Source organism: Engystomops pustulosus, chromosome 10 (assembly GCF_040894005.1).
Source record: "Engystomops pustulosus chromosome 10, aEngPut4.maternal, whole genome shotgun sequence".
In the NCBI taxonomy this organism is placed as follows: domain Eukaryota; kingdom Metazoa; phylum Chordata; class Amphibia; order Anura; family Leptodactylidae; genus Engystomops; species Engystomops pustulosus.
In genome coordinates this window covers 26,670,323-26,686,497 of record NC_092420.1, presented here as the reverse complement: position 1 = coordinate 26,686,497, position 16,175 = coordinate 26,670,323, and the positions used below count along the sequence as shown (strand labels likewise).

At 45.7% G+C, this 16,175-nt stretch overlaps 1 long non-coding RNA gene across 1 annotated transcript in view; it reads left to right on the top strand.

Annotated features, from left to right (window-relative positions):
• Positions 1–479: 479 nt before the first annotated feature.
• LOC140103613 (uncharacterized) overlaps positions 480–16,175 on the top strand; it is a 29,819-nt gene continuing 14,123 nt past the window's right edge. The window contains exon 1 of the long non-coding RNA XR_011850146.1: positions 480–521. This is a non-coding gene — a long non-coding RNA (uncharacterized lncRNA). The remainder of the gene's footprint in view (positions 522–16,175) is intronic.

Genomic DNA, 16,175 nt, shown 5'->3' with positions numbered 1-16,175 from the left:
TTATCAACAGCTGTGGGAAAATGAAAGCTGAGCTCTGATTGGTTGCCATGGGCAACTAGATCAGTACAGCATTTACTCTTTCTAGTCTTTATCTGTAGTTTCAGTCATTGCAGGACTAATAATTGGAGACGTAGCTGCTGTGACTCCTCCCCCTCCACTATCCATAGAGTTTCTATGTAATCTGACACCTCAGTAAATTAGTATCATAGTTTATACAGTTGAAAAAAGACACATGTCCATCAAGTTCAACCAAGGAAGGGAAGGGATTGGATGAGATTTATGGGAAACAATTCTATATAACACAGCCATCAATGTTATTTAGGAGTAAAATGGCATCTAGACCCTTCTTGAAGCTCTCTGCTGTCCCTGCTGTGACCAGCGCCTGAGGCAGGCTATTCCACCGATTGACAGTTCTCATAGTAAAAAAGCCCTGTCACCTCTCTCTCTGGCTCTACGTTGAACCCTCTTAAGCTCCAGGGCTTTTTATGGACTGGTGCCCAGAACTGGACAGCATACTCCAGGTGAGGCCGAACCAATGTCTTATACAGTGGTAATATTAGAGCCCTATCCCGAGAGTCCATACCACTTTTTATACATCACAACATGTTGTTGGCTTTAGAGGCAGCTGATTGACATTGCATGCTGTTATTTAATTTCTGATCTACTAGTACCCCCAGGTCCTTCTCAACAAGGGACTCTCTTCTTCAGCCAGTTCTCTATCCAATTGCAAATGAACTGTGCCAAACCAATAGCCCTAATTTTACCCATCAGGCATCCATGAGGGACAGTATCAAATGTCTTTGCAAAGTCCAAGAACACAATATCCACAGCAGCTCCTCCATCCAGGCACCTGCTCACCTCTTCATAGAAGCAGATTAGGTTAGTCTGACAACTTCTATCCTTAGTAAACCCATGCTGGCTGTCACGTATTATACTATTTGATGTTACATACTCCAGTATGTAGTCTTTTACTAACCCTTCCAATATTTTTTAAATATTGGCTCAACATTTGCCTTGTGCCAATCACTTGGCACTTGGTTCTTTAAGAACTCTGGGGTGTAACCCATCTAGTCCAGGTGCCTTGTACACATTGATTTTATTGAGCTTAGATTGGATCATGTCTACATTTAGTCAGTGCAGTATATTACAGGGTGCATGACCCGCACTGGCACCACCCACATCAGAAGTTCTTTCTTCTATAGCATAAACGGAGCTAAAAAAGCCATTTAGTATCTCCGCCTTCTCTTGGTCTCCAGTCACAGATGCCCCATTTTCAGAATAAAGGGGCCAACCTGCTCTGACCCATTTTTTTCGCTTTGATATTCGTAAAAAAAATTCTTTGAATTTGTTTTGCCATCTTTGGTTATTTTGTATTTTGGCTGATTTTATTTCCTTTTTGCAGATTTTGGTAAGTAATTTATAAGCATTGTAAGCCTCAGGTGACCCGTCAGATTTATATTTTTTAAATGCCCTCTTTTTATAATTAATTTCCCTTTTAACTGTAGCTGTAAGCCACGTGGGGTGTAATCTCGCCCGTCTATACTTGTTACCTATTGGAATAAATTTAGAAGTATAATGACCCAGGATAGATTTGAATTTCTCCCATTTAACATTAGTATCACCATGTGACAGTATCTGATCCCAGTCCATATCCTGTAGTGCAGCCCTGAATTTCTGGAAATTAGCCCGCTTAAAATCCAATGTTTTCAATTTTCCCACCTGTTTCTGCTTTTTACAGTTTAAGAGGAAAATAATTATATTATGACCGCTGTTCCCAAGGGGTTCCCGGACACGGACATTTTGGACAATCTCCTCATTGTTTGACATCACAAGGTCCAACAATGCGTCACCTCTTGTGGGATCTTCTACAAGCTGCACCATAAAATTATCCTGAAGAATGTTCATAAAATGTTTCCCCTTCACAGATGAAGACGAGCCCTGACCCCAATTTATATTTGGAAAGTTAAAGTCTCAAATTATCAATACGGTCCCCTCCTGTGCTCCATCTGTTTATATAGGTGACCCTCTATTTCCTCAGAGATACTGGCCGGTCTATAAATTACACCAAAAATAATTTTCTCAACGCTCTCCTGGCTGTAAATTTCAACCCACAAAGTTTCAGCCTCCTCACACTCTTCTGAGACCACTGTCTCATTCACAATCGCTTTTAAGTCTTCAACCGGTATTCAACCTGGAAGTCCTGCTCCAGTAGCGTATACATACGGCAGAGTGGGCCCTGCAGCATACCACCAATCTTGCTAGCCATATTCTAGTTACAAAACTGTGAGGAGTATATGAATCAAGAGATATAAAATGTAGATTACTTACAGTTGTGTGGACTCATTTGAACTCCACTTATGTTCACAAGCCACTTAGAAGCACAAGCCAAAATGAGCAAACTCAAAACTGAGTTGCTACCCCTTAATTTATCACCTGTGCAAACGAATCCCTCCTCCCAATTAGTAAGTGAGACAAAGAAAGGAAACAAAAACTATATAAATTGTGAAAAGTCTCTTGCTATTACTTATATACTCAATCCACAATCACCCAAACCACAGATTCACTCTTAGCACACACAAAATCTGCTTGTTTTAACTCCACTTATGTTCACACTTAGCCACTTAGAAACACAAGCCAAAATGAGCAAATTTCTGTCTGTTTAGCTAGAAAGATGGATTTCAGTAGGAATGTCAGAGCAAATTATTAGGAAGATGGGCTGAAAATAGAATAAAAACCCAATTTTGTGATAAATATATATTTACATGTTCTTGTATTTGCGGGTGTTATTGATTTATGCAAAGTTTGTGGAGAATCTATGAATATTTACTATGTCCGTTATGTCATGGCAAGTCTCATTTAGAAAGTTTGCTGAAAAAAGTGACATCCGGCTCAGCAGGTGGCCTGGCATTAATGCAGCTCCACATTGATTAGTCCATTGAGCCATTGAAATGGACAGCACCATAATTTCATAAGGGGTTATGAAGTATATGCTATCCGCATGCCGGTTACAATAGGAAGATCCGGCTCTCAATCTGCCGGAGGACCCTGGGATATTATGCATCTCTGAGCAAGGTATATATATATATATATATATATATATATATATATATATATATATGTATATATTAAGGTGATAACACTATCCCACAACCCGTCCCCTACATATATGTGCTTTCTGTCCAGATATAATTCTATTATAAACTGGGCTATATCTAAAGAACACCCGGTGGCAGTCCTACTAGCAGACAGGGCTCATTTAAACTGAAGGGGGTCTCCCAGATTTAGTGAGTGTTGTGTTCATGCTGGTGGTTGGGTGGGCAACACTCTTTCACTGCCTTCACCCCTGTGAGCCCATTGGGGACAGGAACCGATTTGGCAAGCTCTGTGCAGCACTGTGTAATCTGTGTGCACTATATAAATAAAGGAATTATTATTAATTTTATTATTGAGCCCATGCATTCAGGGGGTGTCCATGAAAACGGTAGATTGCTTAAAGGGAACCTGTCACCACATTTTCACAAATACAGCTAGAATAGGTTCCCATAGAGCCCTATTAACAAATTGACATCCTTCTTTTAGCAAAAAACTGTTTCCCTTACTGTACATCCCCATAAATCAACTTTATCTTATATTAACTAGCATCAGAGGGCGTGTTTCCTGCTCATCCAGCCCCTCTCATCTATTAAAGGGAACCTACCACCACGATTCTACCTATAAAGGTAGAACAGGTGGTAGGTGGATGAATGGGACGTGAGGATATCCTTTAGTAAACTTTAATAAGAGGGTATGTAAATTTTTTAAGCAGTTTCTGGGGCGTGGAGTAACTGGACATGTGGCTACATGTTGCGGCTACTCCACGCCCCAGTAGCCTCTTTTTTCTGCCTACCATGTAATCTTCGCATGCGCAGTAGCGCCGGCCTCGGAGCTATGGCCGCGCAACCGCAGGCCTGTGTTCTACAAGGAGCTGCGTGCCGCAGATGACATGGTAGGCGGAGAAAAGAGGCTACTGGGGCATGGAGTAGCCGCGACGCGTAGCCTCATGTCCGGCTACTCCACGCCCCAGTAGCCGCTTAAAAAAATTTACATACCCACTTATTATAGTTTACTAAAGGATAGCCCGGACGTGAGGATTAGCCCAAAAAAGGGCTATCCTCACGTCCCATTCATCCACCTACCACCCGTTCTACCTTTATAGGTAGAATCGTGGTGGTAGGTTCCCTTTAATTCTTATGTCCCATGCCTCTTCTTAGCATGTCTAGCGACCAGGGTAATGTCATCTAAGGTTCATTACATTTGAATTGTCTACCTCTTGTATGTATCTGATCACATGAAATCACAGCAGCCTCCATGGACATGATGTAACAGAGCTCCCACTCAATGTTCCACAGCAACATGCCCTAGCAGTGAGACCTGTCAATCAGAAACAAGGAGGCAGGGCAGTGCAGTGAACACCCTATTACTATCATTATTCTCCCCTGAGGTGAGTTGCATATAGGTTTACAAACTGATTTTGTAAACACAAGTGTTAACAGCTGTTTAATTAGGCAAATCAGTCTTCAGATGTTGCAATACGGGTTTTAAATGCGACATGTGACCCCACCCTGAGGGATAAGCGCTGGCTTTGTCTGTTTTTTTCTTTGGCTTTTCTTCTGGTCAGCTGTATCTTAGTAGTTTTTCCTTATTGACACATGTAGCATTTGGTATTTGGTGAATTTGCAATGAAAGTTTGTGTCAGCTCTACTCACTCCAATGCTGATGACTAGAGATGAGCGAACATACTCGTCCGAGCTTGATGCTCGTTCGAGCATTAGCGTACTCGAAACTGCTCGTTGCTCGGACGAATACTTCGCCCGCTCGAGAAAATGGCATCTCCCGCCGTTTTGCTTTTTGGCGGCCAGAAACAGAGCCAATCACAAGCCAGGAGACTCTGCACTCCACCCAGCATGACGTGGTACCCTTACACGTCGATAGCAGTGGTTGGCTGGCCAGATCAGGTGACCCTGGAATAGACTAGCCCCTGCCTGCGCTGCTCGGATCATTCTCTGTCTGGATGCTGCTAGGGAGAGAGCTGCTGCTGGTCAGGGAAAGCGTTAGGGTGTTCTATTAGAATAGTGTTAGGCAGGAGTGATTCTACAAGAACCCAACAGCCCTTCTTAGGGCTACAATAACGTTATACTTTTTTTTTTTTTTATTTGCTTGTGGCTGGGCTTGCTGGCACTAGTAGTGCAGCTAGTACCATATTGTGAGGAATTTGCAGGGGGACTTGCTACCGTTGTGTTTAGCTCTTAGTGACACACATATCCACCTCAAACACCGAAGTGGGACAATTTATTAGGGGTTTGAGTAGAATTAGGCAGAGTCTGCTGATTTTTTTTTTTTTTAGCTGTATTTCATTTTATAGCTCAAACTCATCTTGCAAAGCAGTGTGCTCTCATTGTAGGCTACAAAATAGCCATAGGAGAACCCCAACGGCTTACTTAGGCCTACAATAGCGTTATATTTTCCTTTTTTTTGTTTGCTTGTGGCGGGGCTTGCTGGCACTAGTAGTGCAGCTAGTACCATACTGTGAGGAATTTGCTGGGAGACCTGAGTCCGTTGTGTTTAGCTCTTAGTGACACGCATATCCACCTCAAACACCGAAGTGGGACAATTTATTAGGGGTTTGAGTAGAATTAGGCAGAGTCTGCTGATTTTTTTTTTTTTTTACCTTTATTTCATTTTATAGCTCAAACTCATCTTGCAAAGCACAAAATCCAGTTGTGTGCTGTCAGTGTAGGTTAGAAACTAGCCATAGCAATAGGATAGCATCGTTTTGTTAAAAAAAATAAAAAACTAAAAAAAAATTAACACAAAATTTTTTTTTTTCAAGTTTACACTTTAATTTGGAAAATGTTTAACCCGAGGGCTAGGGGTAGAGGACGAGGGCGTGGACGTGGGCGTCCAACTACTGCAGGGGTCAGAGGCCGTGGTCCTGAGCGGGGTGAGACACCACCTGCTGATGGGGGAGCAGGGGAACGCCGCAGAGGTACACTCCCTAGGTTCATCATGTCTCAAGTTACTGGGACTCGTGGTAGAGCACTGTTGAGGCCAGAACAGTGCGAAGAGGTGATGTCGTGGATTGCGGACAATGCTTCTAGCCATTTGTCCACCAGTCAGTCTTCCACGCAGTCCACCCATGTCACCGAAATCGGCACTCCTCCAGCTCCTCCACCTCAGCCTCCTTCCCCCCAGTCTGCCCCCTCCCACCAAAATTTGGCATTTGAACCGGCATACTCTGAGGAACTGTTTTCTGGACCCTTCCCACAGTCACAAACCACTTGTCCTGCTGCTGCTGAGCTATTTTCCGATGCCCAGGTTTTCCACAAGTCGCAGTCTGTGGGTGATGATGACATTATTCACGTAGTGGAAGAAGTGTGTAAAGAGGTGTCGGACGATGAGGAGACACGGTTGTCAGACAGTGGTGAAGTTGTTGTCAGGGCATGAAGTCCGAGGGGGGAGCAGACTGAGGGATCGGAGGATGATGAGGTGACAGACCCAAGCTGGGTTGATAGGCCGGGTGAACACAGTGCTTCTGAGACGGAGGCAAGTCCTATAGCAGAACAGGTTGGAAGAGGCAGTGGTGGGGTCAGACGGAGAGGCAGGGCCAGAGCTGGTGCATCAGCGCCAAATGTTGCCCGTAGTCAAGCTCCCGTGGCGAGGGCTAGATTTTCAGAAGTCTGGAGGTTCTTTAAAGAAACACCGGATGACCGACGGACTGTGGTGTGCAACCTTTGCCAAACCAGGATCAGCAGGGGTTCAACCACTACTAGCTTAACTACCACCAGTATGCGCAGGCATCTGAATGCTAGACACCCCACTCAATGGCACCAAGCCCATTCACCTCCGGCCGGGCACACCACTGCTCCTTCCCCTGTGTCATCTGCTAGTCAGCCCCCTGCCCAGGACCCCGGCCCAAACACCTCCCGTGCGAAAACCCCATCTTCGCCTCCACGATCCTCCACAGCATCCACCAGCGTTCAGCTCTCCATACCCCAGACGCTGGAGCGCAAAAGGAGGTATAGCGCAACCCACCCACACGCCCAAGCCCTCAACGTCCACATCTCCAAGTTGCTTAGCCTGGAGATGCTGCCCTATAGGCTGGTAGAGACCGAGGCCTTTAGAAACCTCATGGCGGCGGCCGCCCCTCGGTATTCGGTCCCCAGCCGCCACTACTTTTCCCGATGTGCCGTCCCAGCCCTGCACAAGCACGTGTCAGAGAACATCCTCCGTGCCCTGACCAACGCCGTTTCTGTCAAGGTCCACCTGACCACGGACACGTGGACGAGTGCTGCCGGGCATGGCCACTATATATCGCTGACGGCACATTGGGTTAACTTGGTGGAGGCTGGGACCGAGTCTGACCCTGGGGCTGGTCATATACTGCCGAGGATTGCGGGGTCTACCTCGGTCCAGGTCTCAAAGGCCTACTATGCCTCCTCCTCCTCCCACCCCTCCTCCACCTCCTCCTCCGAATTACCATCCGTGGGCATGGCGCCATCAGTCGGTAGCTCTAGGCACAGCAGCAGTGCCATCGCTAAGCGACAGCAAGCGGTGCTCAAACTGCTGAGCCTAGGTGATAAAAGGCACACCGCCCAAGAGCTATTACAGGGCATCACGGCGCAGACTGATCTGTGGCTGGCACCGCTGAACCTGAAGCCAGGCATGGTTGTGTGTGACAATGGCCGTAACCTGGTGGCGGCTCTGCAACTCGTCACAAGAGACGGGGGAAGAAGATTCCCTTGTTGATAGCCAAAGCACCCTTAGGTCTGTTTCTCAGCGCATATCGGAGGAGGTGGAGGAGGATGAGGAGGAAGAGGAGGAGAATGTTGGCGAGATAGAAGAGGGTACCATTGTTCAGTCCTTCACTGTTCAGCGTGTATGGGCAGAAGAAGAGGAGTTGGAGGAGGAGGAAATGGTAAGTCAGGCCAGTGAGGGGAGTGAATTCTTGCACGTTGGGACTCTGGTGCATATGGCAGATTTCATGCTAGGCTGCCTATCCCGTGACCCTCGCGTTCAAAGAATTTATTCCAGCACCGATTACTGGGTATTCACTCTCCTGGACACACGGTACAAGCAAAATCTTTCCACTCTCATCCCTGGAGAGGAAAGGAGTGTGACAATGCATGAATACCAGCAGGCCCTGGTGCACAAGCTGAAACAGTATTTCCCTTCTGACAGCGCTAGCGGCAGAGGGCGTACTTCTGCGGGACAAGTAGCGAGGGAGAGTAGGCGAGCAGGCAGCTTGTCCAGCACTGGCAGGGGTATGCTTTACAAGGCCTTTGCCAGTTTTATGTCACCCCAGCAAGACACTGTCACCTGTCCCCAGTCTCGGCAGAGTAGGGCTGATCTTTACAGAAAGATGGTGAGGGAGTGAGTAGCTGACCATACCATCGTCCTAAATGATCACACAGCTCCCTACAACTACTGGGTTTCAAAGCTGGACATGTGGCACGAACTGGCACTGTACGCTGTACCCCCCCTCTGCCGTAAGGAAACGAAAAATAGGAACATACTTCCATTTAATGTCCCTGAGGCCAGCCTATTGCTATACCGAAACTTTTGCCGACTAGCTATCCTTCCCTAATTCTCGATCTCTATACACCAGATCTTTTTCCACTTATCCAGGTATCCTCCCTTGATTGCCATCAATCTTTCATATTTTTTACACTTCTCCTAAAAATTCTTCCGGGGCTGGGGCCGTCGGACTCCCCCACTTTCGTGCAATAACAAGTCTTGCCAACAAGAGAACCTTGTTGACTACCGCCTTTTTTCCCCTTTCCCTAATACTAAACTGCTGAAGACTAAGCAGAGCAACCCGGATAGTACAGGGCAACTTTACTTTAAATGTTTCTTCCATGTACTGGAAAACCCTAGACCAGTAGGCAAAAACTTTATGACATACGAAGGATACATGTACAAAGTCCGCATTCTCCAGGTTACAGCGCAGACAGCTAGAATTATCTTTCAATTTCATTCTAAATAGACTGTGGGGGGAATAATACAATTGGTGCACAAAATTAAATTGTACCATTCTGTGGTTCCAGGAGAGGGAGGACAGCCCTATGCCCCTATAGCAGTGGTGGCGAACCTATGGCACGCGTGCCAGACAGGGCACGCAGAGCCCTCTCTGCTGGCACGCACGCCATCCTCCTCCACAGTGTGTGTTTTACTAATGGAGCTCCAGCCAGACCAGAAGCTGCTACGTGCTGGAGCTCCAGTGCTTCTCTGTGCATCGGAGTGGCAGAGCAGAGAGCACTCTCTGCTCTGCTACACACTGCAGCCCTCCGGAGACCAGCTACACACTGCAGCCCTCCGGAGACCAGCTACACACTGCAGGCTGCAGCTGACTGGGGTCACTGTCTCCCTCTTTGCTCCCTCCTCCTGAGTGACCTTTAGCACAGGAAGAAGAGATGGAGCAGACTGCAGGCCAGGAGTGTACAGCACGCAGGCAGCTGTCTGAAGATAAGAATGAAGATAAGAGGATACAGTCCCTCACTATGAGGAGGGGAGGTCAGGTACTCTAGTATAGGCAGCAACTAAAGTGTTAAACAGTTGCCTTTAGTGTTTTAGTGTGCCTCCACCCCACAACACCCACTTTGCCCCAGAGAGATCTTGCCAAACAGGAGTCCCCAATCCCCTCAGTGCCCTGCTATGGTAGTTTGTTTTATTTTACCAGATGTGACTTAGACCTCATTTAGGCACCTTTCTTGTCACATTCAGTCCCTGCCCCTGTTTCCCTTTCCCACTGCTCCCCTGCAGCGCTGCTTTCACCTTCTATATCTCCTAAATTAAACCTAAATTCTTGTGATTGAGAATAATCACCACATGTTTCACATGTAAACAATGGAAAACATGTGGTGTTCATTCATGGATGTAGTGTTGAGGGTGTGTTCACTTGTAGCAGTAACGCATGTGTTTGTTAATGCTGTGTTAACACATGCATTACTCCATGTGTTTTGTAAACGCATTGTTAACAGCTATGCTAATCTCCACTTCTCAGCTGTTCTGATGCGTTTGAAAACGCATGTGTTATTGCCACAATTGAACACACTCTGAGGTCTAATGGTGCAGTCACATGTACAGCTTTGATTTAGTTTAGAAACAGAATAAAAGTGCCTGGGGAGCGCCACGGCTAGATTGTATATGAGCAGCAGAATTAGTATATTTATAACTATATGGCAATAATGTTCAATATTAGCAATAAAATCAATTACTGTATGGTGGTAATATTAAGCATGATGCTATTTATGTTGTTGTAATAGTGGTGGTAAACATGTGGCAGTATTATTTGGCCCTTATGTAGGTAATACTGGTCTAAATTACCATGTTGGCACTTTGCGGTAGATAAGTGGGTTTTGGCTTGCAGTTTGGGCACTCGATCGCTAAAAGGTTCGCCATCGCTGCCCTATAGCATTTATCCCAGTCCGCCTCAGAGAGAGTGCCCAAATATTCATGCCACCTTCTTTTGGAGGGTTGAGTGACTCCTTTTGAGAGTCCTTGGATCAGATATCTATAAATATGTGCAACCACCTTATTCCGAGTGGAGGAACTCAGTAAAAGTTCTACTCCTGCATCCGTACATAAATTAAACCTACTTTTATCCTCTATCGAATTATATGCGTGCTGCAATTGAAAAAATCTTAAGAAGCATTTCTCCACGCTTCTATCTAGTGCTAAAACATCTAAGAAATTCCGTGGATAATCTAAATTAGTGAGTTGTGTAAGAAATTTTAACCCCCTTATCTCCCAGTATCTACAATCCGGAATGGATCTGAACTCCTTAAAGTGATAATTCCCCCATATTGGAGTGAAACAAAAAATGCCTTGAATACCTCTATTTTTCTTATATGCGACCCAAGTGTTATCCAACAATTTCCCTATATAAGTGCCTCTATATCTATCGTGACCTAGTTCCCCACTATCCAAAAGGCTAAAAATTGAGTCCCTTGTGAACTTGCTTATTTGTAATAGCTTCCCAAAGGCGCTGCACTCCCTCCTTGTAATCAAAAACGCTAGCTGGGCTGCTATAAAATACCCAAAAAGATATGGAACCCCCAACCCCCCTTTGTCTGTCGGACAGCACAGGGAGGGCAGCCCAATCCTGGGGCATTTTTTCCCCCAAATTAAATCTCTGATTAAACCGTCCATCAATCTAAACAGTCTATTAGGTAGCCAGACCGGGGTGACCGAGAGGGGAAAGAGGAGCTGCGGGAGCAAAACCATTTTTACTATCCCTACCCTGTCCGCTCTAGAAAGGGGCATTTTGAGCCAGCCATTGATGCTATATCTGATTTTAGTTATAAGCGGAATGATATTTAATTCAGCAAAGCGTCCCAAATCCGCTGCGACATAAATCCCCAAATATTTAAACGATTCATCTCTCTTAAGGACCTTGACCACGTCTGCGCCCACCTGCCTCGCACAGTCCAAAGGGAGAAGAATGGATTTTTCCCAATTAATGCTGAGGCCTGAAAAAGTGCCAAATTCATTCACCAAGTGGATCACGTCATGTATGGAGCTACCTGTATTCTGAATAGTCAGGAGGATATCATCCGCATAAAGTGAAATTTTTTCTGCTTCCCCCCCCGCACCCCCATCCCTTAATCCATTGAGCATCACGAATTTTGATAGCTAACGGCTCTATAAAGAGCGCAAATAGGAGGGGGGAGAGGGGGCAACCCTGTCTGGTTCCTCTATGCAGACGAAATGGCTCAGAATATAATCCATTTATACAGATTCGTGCTCTAGGGGAGTGGTACATTGTTTTTATCCAATCAATAAACTCCCTGCCTATCCCGAATCTCTCTAATACTTTCCATAGGAAGGGCCACTCCACCCTGTTGAACGCTTTAGTCGCGTCCAGAGACAGGATGGAGCGGTCCCCCCCCCCCCCGTCCCTAACTGCATATCGGAAAACAGTCTATGAAGGTTATAAGCTGTACCCTTGGCCGGGATAAATCCATTTTGATCAGGATGGATAATATGAGAGATTACCTTCTTAAGCCACATCGCAAGGATCTTAGCCAGGATCTTGACATCCGAATTCAACAATGAGATGGGTCTGTAAGAACCCATCTCTGACTCTTTTTTGTCCTTTTTAAGGAACAAAATTATAGAAGCTTCCGTCATTGAACCATAGACTGTCCCCGCGGTCAATGTTGAGTAAACCGTTTCCAGAATTGGAGAAAGCGTCTTACTGTATTGTTTGTAAAAGGCCAGTGGCAGCCCATCTAGACCTGGAGCAGAGTCCGCCGCAGAGTTATTTATCGCCTCCATTATCTCCTTAGCCCTAATGGGGCGATTCAGAGGGGAACTTTGCTCCGCTGTCAGAGAGGGAAACGACACGGATTCCAAATACTTCTCCAATTGAGTATCTGAGAACTCGATTTCTGAACCATATAATGACTGATAAAAAAGCCGAAAGTTCTCTAAGATTGCCCCCTCTCCTTGTACCCTCTCTCCTGCAGAATTTATAATCGAATGAATCCCATTATTACTATTTTTCTTTTTAAGAAGATTGGCGAGTATTTTACCCGGTCTCCCTCTCTCAGCATAATATTTTTGCCCGGCAAAAAAGATTTTGTGTTGCGCCCTCTCGGATGCAAAAGAGTTAAATGCGGCCTGTGCTTCGATATATCTATCCCTGTCTTCCATTGTGGCTGATGCCACCCAAGCCTCTTGTGTGGTGGCTACATTTTTTTTTAAAGTGCTTGCTCTCTGTCTGTACCTCTTTTTTCCCCACTCGATTTCGGAGAAGAACAGGCCTCGGAGGAAGGCCTTAAGCGCATCCCAGGCCAAGTCCGGGTCCCTCTCGAGAACATTATTCCCCCAAAATTCCTCGATCGACTTTATGACCTTTACATCATTGTCCAAAACCAAGAGCCAATGAGGATTAAGCCTAAAAAAGCTCTTCTTGTCAAGGAATGGGCCCCGCTCTGTCCTATTCTGGAGAGAGATGCGTCCATGATCCGAAACTACAATAGTTTCATATTTAATCTTAGCTATAAGGCACAGGAAAGCATCATTGGCCAGACACATATCGATCCTGGACAATGTAGAGTGGGTGCGACTAAAACAAGAAAAGGCAGGTTTGTCCAGATATTTAATCCTCCGGGCATCCCTCAGGCCAAAGTTCTCACAGAAGGTTCTCAGGCCGGAGGATCCCCGTTGATTCTGGGGACCGGCGCCACGCAAGTTACGTCTATCCTGCGAGGGATCCAAAACTGTGTTGAAATCCCCTCAAACTTGTTAACTTTGTCGCCACCCTGCTGTGTAATCCACAAAATATACTGGCAAACTTTTATCATTTACCGATATTATTTCAGCACTTCTTGCACATACATTCCCCTCACCCGCCATAACCCAAACTTATAAGAACACTACTACACTTGATCTTATACAAAAGGTTCTTAGAAGTGCTGTTTGGGGAGTAGCCTAGAGACAGGGGCTTGGATTGGCGAAAGCTCGCCTAGAAGCGGAGCGCCAGCTCCATCCCAAGATCCAACTAACATAGTTTTAACTGCAGCACCTTTAATCTACTACTAGTTCACTGCCTCCATACATGGTCCCCTTATCAAACGAGCTGTGTCAGGCAGAATTTTGGGTTGTTTTCATGGCTTCCACATCAAACTTGTTAACTTTGTCGCCACCCTGCTGTGTAATCCACAAAATATACTGGCAAACTTTTATCATTTACCGATATTATTTCAGCGCTTCTTGCGCATCTGTTTACATTCCCCTCACCCGCCATAACCCAAACTTATAAGAACATTACTACACTTGATCTTATACAAAAGGTTCTTAGAAGTGCTGTTTGGGGAGTAGCCTAGAGAAAGGGGCTTGGATTGGCGAAAGCTCGCCTGGCAGCGGAGCGCCAGCTCCATCCCAAGATCCAACTAACATAGTTTTAACTGCAGCACCTTTAATCTACTACTAGTTCACTGCCTCCATACATCGTCCCCTTATCAAACGAGCTGTGCCAGGCAGAATTTTCTGGTGTTTCACCAGATACATAGTGGAACTCGGCCCATCTGTCGCCGCCATGCTGGAAACCTGAAGTTGCAATCATAGCAGCGCAATATGGATGCCCCATACTGTCGCTCTTAATCATGGAACCATTTCCAAAAAAACAATTAAAAATAGAACCACTATAATATTCCATTATTCCTAGGTGAAATATTCAAACGACCCGGCCTGCTTTGAAAATTATAATTTTTTCAAAGTAAACGCTTCTGGCCCCCAGGCCCATTTTGGGTGGGGAGGAGCCGAGAGACAGGGGCTTGGACAGGCGAAAGCTCGCCTGGCAGTGGACCGCCAGCTCCATCCCAAGATTAGGCAGCCTCAGAGGCATCCATGCATGCTGCCCCTGCTGTTTCCTGTCCATTTTGCCTCCACGATCCTCCACAGCGTCCACCAATGTCTCCATGCACAACTTTCAACTCTCTATACCCCAGACGCTGGAGCACGAGAGGATATGCAGCACATCATCCCCTTATCAAACGAGCTGTGTCAGGCAGAATTTTCAGGTGTTTCACCAGATACATAGTGGAACTCGGCCCATCTGTCGCCGCCATGCTGGAGACCTGAAGTTGCAATCATAGCAGCGCAATATGAATGCCCCATACTGTCGCTCTTAATCATGGAAGTCGTCCCCTTATCAAAAGAGCTGTGTCAGGCTCATTTTTCGGGTGTTTCACCAGATACGTTATGGAACTTGGTTACTATGTCGCCACCATGCTGTGTTATCGACTAAATATACCGTCAACCTTTTGTTCACATAGGAAATCATTTCAGCTCTTCTTGCTCACCTCCTTTGTTTCCTCTTACAAATCGATTACAAATCGAACAATGGTTTTCCTTAAGGAGATTTCAGAATTGCCATTTTTTGGGATCTTTATTGTTTTTAATGAAAATTGAAATATATAACATGAACCCCCCCCCCCCCCCATATATCAACCCATTTATAAATCTGCACCCCTCAAATTAACAGCTTTTAGGAAGATTGTTAACCCCTTGAAATGTTCATAGTAATTAAATCAAAATGGAGCTGAAATTTAGAATGGTCCGATTTTGTCGGTAATACGTTAATTTAGCCGTAAAAATTTACACATTTGCAAAGGTTAAAAGGGAAAACACATCTTAAAATTTGTTATGCAATTTCTCCCGTGTATGGAGACCCCCCACATGTACCCGTTACTTGTTGTAGGGGTGCACAGCGAGGCGCAGAAGGGCCAGTTTTGCCTTATAGAATTTAGTGGTTTTTAGTTAGTTCATGGCTTCTCTTTTTGCTCTATAAAATATTAGTTTTTCGTTAATGGGCATCCATGCATGCTGCCCCTGCTGTTTCCTGTCCATCTTGCCTCCACGATCCTCCACAGCGTCCACCAATGTCTCCATGCACAACTTTCAACTCTCTATACCCCAGACGCTGGAGCACGAGAGGATATGCAGCACATCATCCCCTTATCAAACGAGCTGTGTCAGGCAGAATTTTCAGGTGTTTCACCAAATACATAGTGGAACTTGGCCCATCTGTCGCCGCCATGCTGGAGACCTGAAGTTGCAATCATAGCAGCGCAATATGAATGCCCCATACTGTCGCTCTTAATCATGGAAGTCGTCTCCATGGCTGCCTCCACATGTCGTCCCCTTATCAAAAGAGCTGTGTCAGGCTCATTTTTCGGGTGTTTCACCAGATACGTTATGGAACTTGGTCACTATGTCGCCACCATGCTGTGTTATCGACTAAATATACCGTCAACCTTTTGTTCACATAGGAAATCATTTCAGCTCTTCTTGCTCACCTCCTTTGTTTCCTCTCTGCCACCCATTGGTTTGAAGCCTGAGTCCATTTAGGGTATGTCGCCATGACACTCTCTAGCCTGCTGCCGCTGCCTCTGCATAGTCCCCTATAGTGTCAGGGTCAATTATTGGATGTTTTACATGCTATCTAGCTTCATTCTGTCACTCTGTCATGGCCATGCTGTTGCCCATAATTTTGGCATAATGGTGCGATTAAGCAGCCTCAGAGGCATCCATGCATGCTGCCCCTGCTGTTTCCTGTCCATTTCCGTGGTGTTTCCATCCTTTTCTGAGGTTCCCAGGTGTTTGGCCAAGCTTCCCTGTGCAGAGCCTTG